Source organism: Rhipicephalus microplus, unplaced genomic scaffold, assembly GCF_043290135.1.
Source record: "Rhipicephalus microplus isolate Deutch F79 unplaced genomic scaffold, USDA_Rmic scaffold_16, whole genome shotgun sequence".
Lineage (NCBI taxonomy): Eukaryota > Metazoa > Arthropoda > Arachnida > Ixodida > Ixodidae > Rhipicephalus > Rhipicephalus microplus.
In genome coordinates, this window is record NW_027464589.1 from 11,613,844 (window position 1) to 11,619,843 (window position 6,000).

Sequence of the window (6,000 nt, forward strand, 5' to 3'; positions counted from 1 at the left end):
CACAGGTTAACCTGGTTTTAACCCATAACGCATCGGCACCTAACGTCGCGTCTATTTTTCGTAAACACCACATCATACTTATGCAGAGCGAACGCCTTGCAAAAGCGTTTCCAGAACCACTACGTGTTGTGTACAGACGAGGCAAAAATTTGCGAGATTTATTAACTTCCTCTAAAACCAGACAGAGCAATAACGTCCAGACGCTTGGTTGCCGTCCTTGTAAAAATCCTCGCTGTAAAGTGTGTGCGCACATGACCACAACAACACTGGCAGCCAGTACTGCGACGAACTTCAAGTTCAAAATTAAGGGCAGTTTCACTTGTGATACTGCAAATGTCGTATATTTGCTAGAATGCTCAATCTGTCATGTACATACTGAAACTGCTTTTCGATACCGTTTCAATAATCATAAAGCTCATGTGCATGCCCTTCCTAACTTACCGATTTCAAGGCATGTCACCGAGGCAGGTCATTCATTCAGTAACATGATAGCTACAATACTGGAATCGGGTTTTAAATCACACCATGAACGCGAAGTGAAAGAGTCATTTTTAATTCATAAATTCAAAACACTATCTGCCGGCATGAACGAGAGCCCGGGTACGCTTACTTGCATATTGGCTTAGTAAATCACTTTTTTGTTTTACTGACAAGTGTATATTCTTTGCACGATGTTGGCCTATTGTCAAATATTACCTACATAATGTAGGTGGCCTTTGTCGATTCACCATTTTACTCGCATTCATTTTGCTCTGCCTGCTTTGCGATTTTGTTTATCTTTCCAGACTTCTTTTTCTTTTTTAAAGGTTTACTGAATGCTTTTAGTCTGTGATTATCCAGCAGAACGTATGACCAAGTGAGGTACTGCGTGCGCAGTCTGTTATTTTGCAGACCTGTTGCATTCCACACAAGTTGTAGGGTATATAACACGTGCCAATTCACTATTGTATAATGATACGTGTTTTCAGCTGTGTATGCACTATGGCCACGTACCATTGGTGATATATAATCTTGTTTCTTAAACTACTGATATTGACTTAGCCGTGTGATACGCAAAGAAGTGGCTTATAGAAGTGCCCTGTGTTCCATGTGTAACCATTCACTCTGACGAAGGCAGGCCCACCTGCCGAAACGTTAGTAAAACTAGTGTTTTTTCGCACGTTTGTCGACCTCATTTTCTACCGTATATATATATATATATATATATATATATATATATATATATATATATATATATATATATATATATATATATATTTATATATGTATATTTATATATATTTATATATCATCATAAGCCTGACTACGTCCACTGCACGACAAAGGCCTCTCCCATGTTCTGCCAGTTAACCCGGTCCTGTTCTTGCTGCTGCCAATTTATACCCACAAACTTCTTAATCTCATCTGCCCACCTAACCTTCTATCTCCCCCTAGCCCTCTTCCCTTCTCTGGGAGTCCAGTTAGTTACTCTTAATGACCAGCGGTTACCTTGTCTACGCGCTACATGCCCGGCCCATGTCCATTTCCTCTTCTTTATTTCAACTATGATATCCTAAACCCCCGTCTGTCCCCTAATCCACTCTGCTCTCTTCTTGTCTCTTAAGGTTACACCTACCATTTTCTTTCCATCGCTCGCTGCGTCGTCTTCAATTTAAGCTGAACCCCCTTTGTAAGTCTCCAGGTTTCTGCTCCGTAGCTAAGTGCCGGCAAGATACAGCTGTTATATATCTTCCTCTTGAAACATAGTGGCAATCTACCTGTCATAATTTGAGAGTGCTTGCCGAATGTGCTCCACCCCATTCTTATTCCTCTAGTTACTTCAATCTCGTGGTTTGGCTCTGAGGTTATTACCTGCCCTAAGTAGACACGGTCTTTTACAACTTGAAGTGCACTCTTACCTATATCGAAGTGCTGCTTTTTTCCGAGTTTGTTGCACATTACTTTCGTTTTCTGCAGATTATGTTAAGAACCACCTTTCTGCTCTCCTTCTCTAACTCCGTAATCCTGAAATGCAATTCGTCCCCTGAGTTACTCAGCAATGCGATGTCATCGGCGAAGCGCAGGTTACTAAGGTACTCTCCATTAACTCTTACCCCTAACTGTTCCCCTTCTAGGCTTCTGAAAACCTCCTGTAAGCACGCGGTAAACAGCATTGGGGAGATTATGTCCCTCTGCCTTACACCCTTCTTGATTGGTATTCTGTTGCTTTCTTTATGAAGCACTATGGTAGCAGTTGATCCCCTGTAGATTTCTTCCAGAATGTTTACATATACTTCATCTACGCCCTGATTCCGCAGTGTCTGCATGACGGCTCATATTTCTACTGAATCAAACGCCTTCTCATAATCTATGAAGGCTATGTCTAGTGGTCGGTTATATTCTGAGCATTTCTCTATTACCTGATTGATAGTATGAATGTGGTCAATTGTTGAGTAGCTTGTTCGAAATCCTGCATGTTCCTTTGGCTGATTGAATTCTAATGTTTTCTTTACACTGTTAGCAATTACCTTTGTAAATAGCGTGTATACTACAGAGAGCAAGCTGATCGGCCGGTAATTCTTCAAATCCTTGTCATCTCGTTTCTTATGTATTAAGATGATGTTAGCGTTCTTCCTAGACTCTGGTACTTTTCCCGTCAGGAGACACCCCGTAAACAGCGTGGCTAGTTTTCTTAACACAATCTGTCCTCCATCTTTCAGCAGATCTGATGTTACCTGATCCTCACCAGCAGCTTTGCCTCTTTGCATGCTCTCCAAAGCTGTTCTTACTTCTATCATTACTGGTGGGGTGCCATCTGGGTTACTGCTAGTTTTTATAGTATTAAGGTCGTGGTTGTCTCGGCTACTGTAGAGATCTCTGTAAAACTCCTCCGCTATTTTAACTATCCTATCCATATTGGTAGTTATTTTGCCTTCTTTGTCCCTTAGTGCGTACATCCGACTTTTGCCTATCCCAAGTTTCCTCTTCACCGCTTTGACGCTTCTTCCGTTTTTGAGAGCGTGTTCAATTCTCTCCGTGTTATACCTTCTTACATCGCATACTATACGCCTAATAATCAACTTCGAAAGCTCTGGTGGTTCTATTTTGTCTGTTGTACTTGAGACTTTCATGATTTGACGCTTCTTAATTAGATTCTTCGTTTCCTGGGAAAGCTTGCCAGTGCCCTGTATAAGTACCCTGCCTCCAACTTCCACTGCACACTCCGTAATGATACTCGTCAGATTACCATTCATTGTATCTACACAAAGGTTGGTTTCCTCACTAAAAGTCGAGTACCTGTTCTGAAGCGATATTCTGAATTATTGTACTTTCCCTCTCAGTGGTAGCTCCTTGATTGGCTTCTTGCGTATTAGTTTCTGTCGTTCCTTTAAATATATATATATATATATATATATATATATATATATATATATATATATATATATATATATATATATATATATATATATATATATATATATATATATATATATCAATTTTCGCAGATCAATTGCGCACTAATTTCGCAATGTTGATGCTCTAAATGCAATGTAGGTAGTCAGTATTAACTGTTGCTGCAGCTAGAAAAAAGCTCTGAACTGAAACACTGACTTTTCTCTTTCAGCCAACAATCTTGCAAGAGGCACATGGAATGTGTATCTGGAACACGGGTCGAAAAGAGGATGAGGAGAAAGGAGGAAATAAAATTAATAATTTATCGTACAGGGAATTCGTGTGTATATTTTTAGATGCTTAACTGAAAGCTCACTCGCCATGCTTACACATTGCACATTCAATCTTAGAAAGTTCTTGATTTCATCGGAACACTCAACTTTTACTCGCCCCTTGTCCCCTTTGCTTTTCCAAATACACTCAGTTACGCCTAATTGCCTACGTGAAGATTGATTGATTGATATGTGAGGTTTAACGTCCCAAAACCACTATATGATTATGAGAGACGCCGTAGTGGAGGGCTCCGGAAATTTAGACCACCTGGGGTTCCTTAACGTGCACCCAAATCTGAGCACACGGGCCTACAACATTTCCGCCTCCATCGGATATGCAGCCGCCGCAGCCGGGATTCGAACCCGCGCCCTGCGGGTCAGCAGCCGAGTACCTTAGCCACTAGACCACCGCGGCGGGGCCCTACGTGAAGAGATTCCCGTCCGTGTTCGTTACTTCCCAATTTTCACTAAGATCGTTACTTCGTTACTTCCCAATTTTCACTAAGATTTCATAAACATGTGCTTGTTTCCTGATGCCCTCGGATATCTCATTGTCCCTTATGACTGCACTATGATTTTCTTCTCTGCCCCTCCCTACATTGGGCTCAACTGAAGTCAATCCTTTTCTGTAATTCTCCACGTCACTGCTGCATAGGTAAGTCTCAGCAACAGGTTATCACTCACCTTCCTCTTGACGGTTAGTAGTTATGACTATCCATGGTTTGGCATTGTGCTTTACACTATTCTTCCTCTTAGAGTTCCTTCATCCTCATAGTACGACTCCACGGTGACTACTTGTCGACATAGTCCTTTGCAACCTACATTTGCTCGCTACTTGTCGCACTTCTCTTTCCTTTCCAGAACTTATGCGAAGTACAATTATAATTTTAGCAGACTTATTGTTCTGTTTTTGCTCTGAAATTTGATCGCAAGACACGTGACAAAAAAGGAAACAAAGTGTCCACTCTGTGGCATTCATATCGAGCAAGCTCCGAAAATCAACAGCATGACTACTAACTACATCTTTTACCTAGAGGTCCTGAAGTATAGGTAACGTCGCATCAATGTTCAATAATAGTTCGCAATTCATTTTATTAGGATCTAAAGTGGTATGTCCCAAAAGGATGATCTCATACGAGAGACACCGTAATAGAGGGCTTCCAAAAATTTCAGCCATATGGCATTCTTTACATGCGCTAATATGCCATGACTTTAGGGCGAAGCCTGGACACGTGTATAAAATTGTGGTAGTGGCATGCAGATTTTGAAACTTCAACTTGCTCATGACATTTTCACTGATGAATGAGGAGCATTTCTTTGCGTACTTTGCAAACAATGCGCTTTCTTGGCGTCTATCTATCTATCTATCTATCTATCTATCTATCTATCTATCTATCTATCTATCTATCTATCTATCTATCTATCTATCTATCTATCTATCTATCTATCTATCTATCTATCTATCTATTTATCTATCGATATACGTATGTCTGGGTGTTCTCGTGTTCACTACCTTAACTGGGTGTGAACCAAAGTTAACCAAGGTTAACATGTTTTACCAATGTGACGCTCTGGCAAACACACAAATAACGTCACAATTCGGTCACGTACGTGGTCAAACACTTTCTGGCAGACAGTGACACATACCCACTAGCGGGCAAGTGCAACTGATAAGCGGGTATGTGCGACAGGTGATTTGGGTACCCAATATTTTTATAGAAAGATATGTATACATATACAGTGCATTACACCGACACTGGCGGCAAAAAAAAACAGCCCAGAGTGTCCATATGATTGCTAAGGCATTAAAAGAGTTGACAAGGCAAGATACTAGCCAGGTGAAACAATCTTCGCACGGGCCGTTAAACATATAAACCCACTCGAACCAAACTTTCTCGAGGACTTCAGCACGCGGGGAGTTTGTTGGAAAAATTTCGCAGATGACGATCAGTACTGGCCTTCGACTCACGCACTGCTGCAGCAACCCACGGAGCCGGACTGCAGTTGATTGTCAATAAATCCATTCTTCTACGCAACGAGAGCCTCGATTTTCTTCACCATGTGTGTTTTTACCGTTCCTGAGTAGATACCAAGTGTAAATCACCTGTGGCACAAACCCACATATCATTGGCACATACTGGTGGGAAAGTTTATGAGCATTTTATGAGCTCGTTTCCGAGCATTTATCGTAACCTGACTTACGCGTTTGCGGCCAAACTATCAATAGACCAAGCCGCAATTATTGAACGCACCATTGTGGCGTCTGTATGAAACGCGGTCGCAAAATGTTGACGCG

The 6,000-nt window shown here is 41.3% G+C and overlaps 1 protein-coding gene across 1 annotated transcript in view; it reads left to right on the forward strand.

Annotated features, from left to right (window-relative positions):
* Nucleotides 1-3,702, forward strand: part of LOC119166681 (uncharacterized) — a 38,942-nt gene extending 35,240 nt beyond the window's left edge. The window contains exon 4 of the mRNA XM_037418000.2: nucleotides 3,605-3,702. The gene's annotated coding sequence lies outside the window, so the exon portion shown is untranslated. The remainder of the gene's footprint in view (nucleotides 1-3,604) is intronic.
* Nucleotides 3,703-6,000: the final 2,298 nt, after the last annotated feature.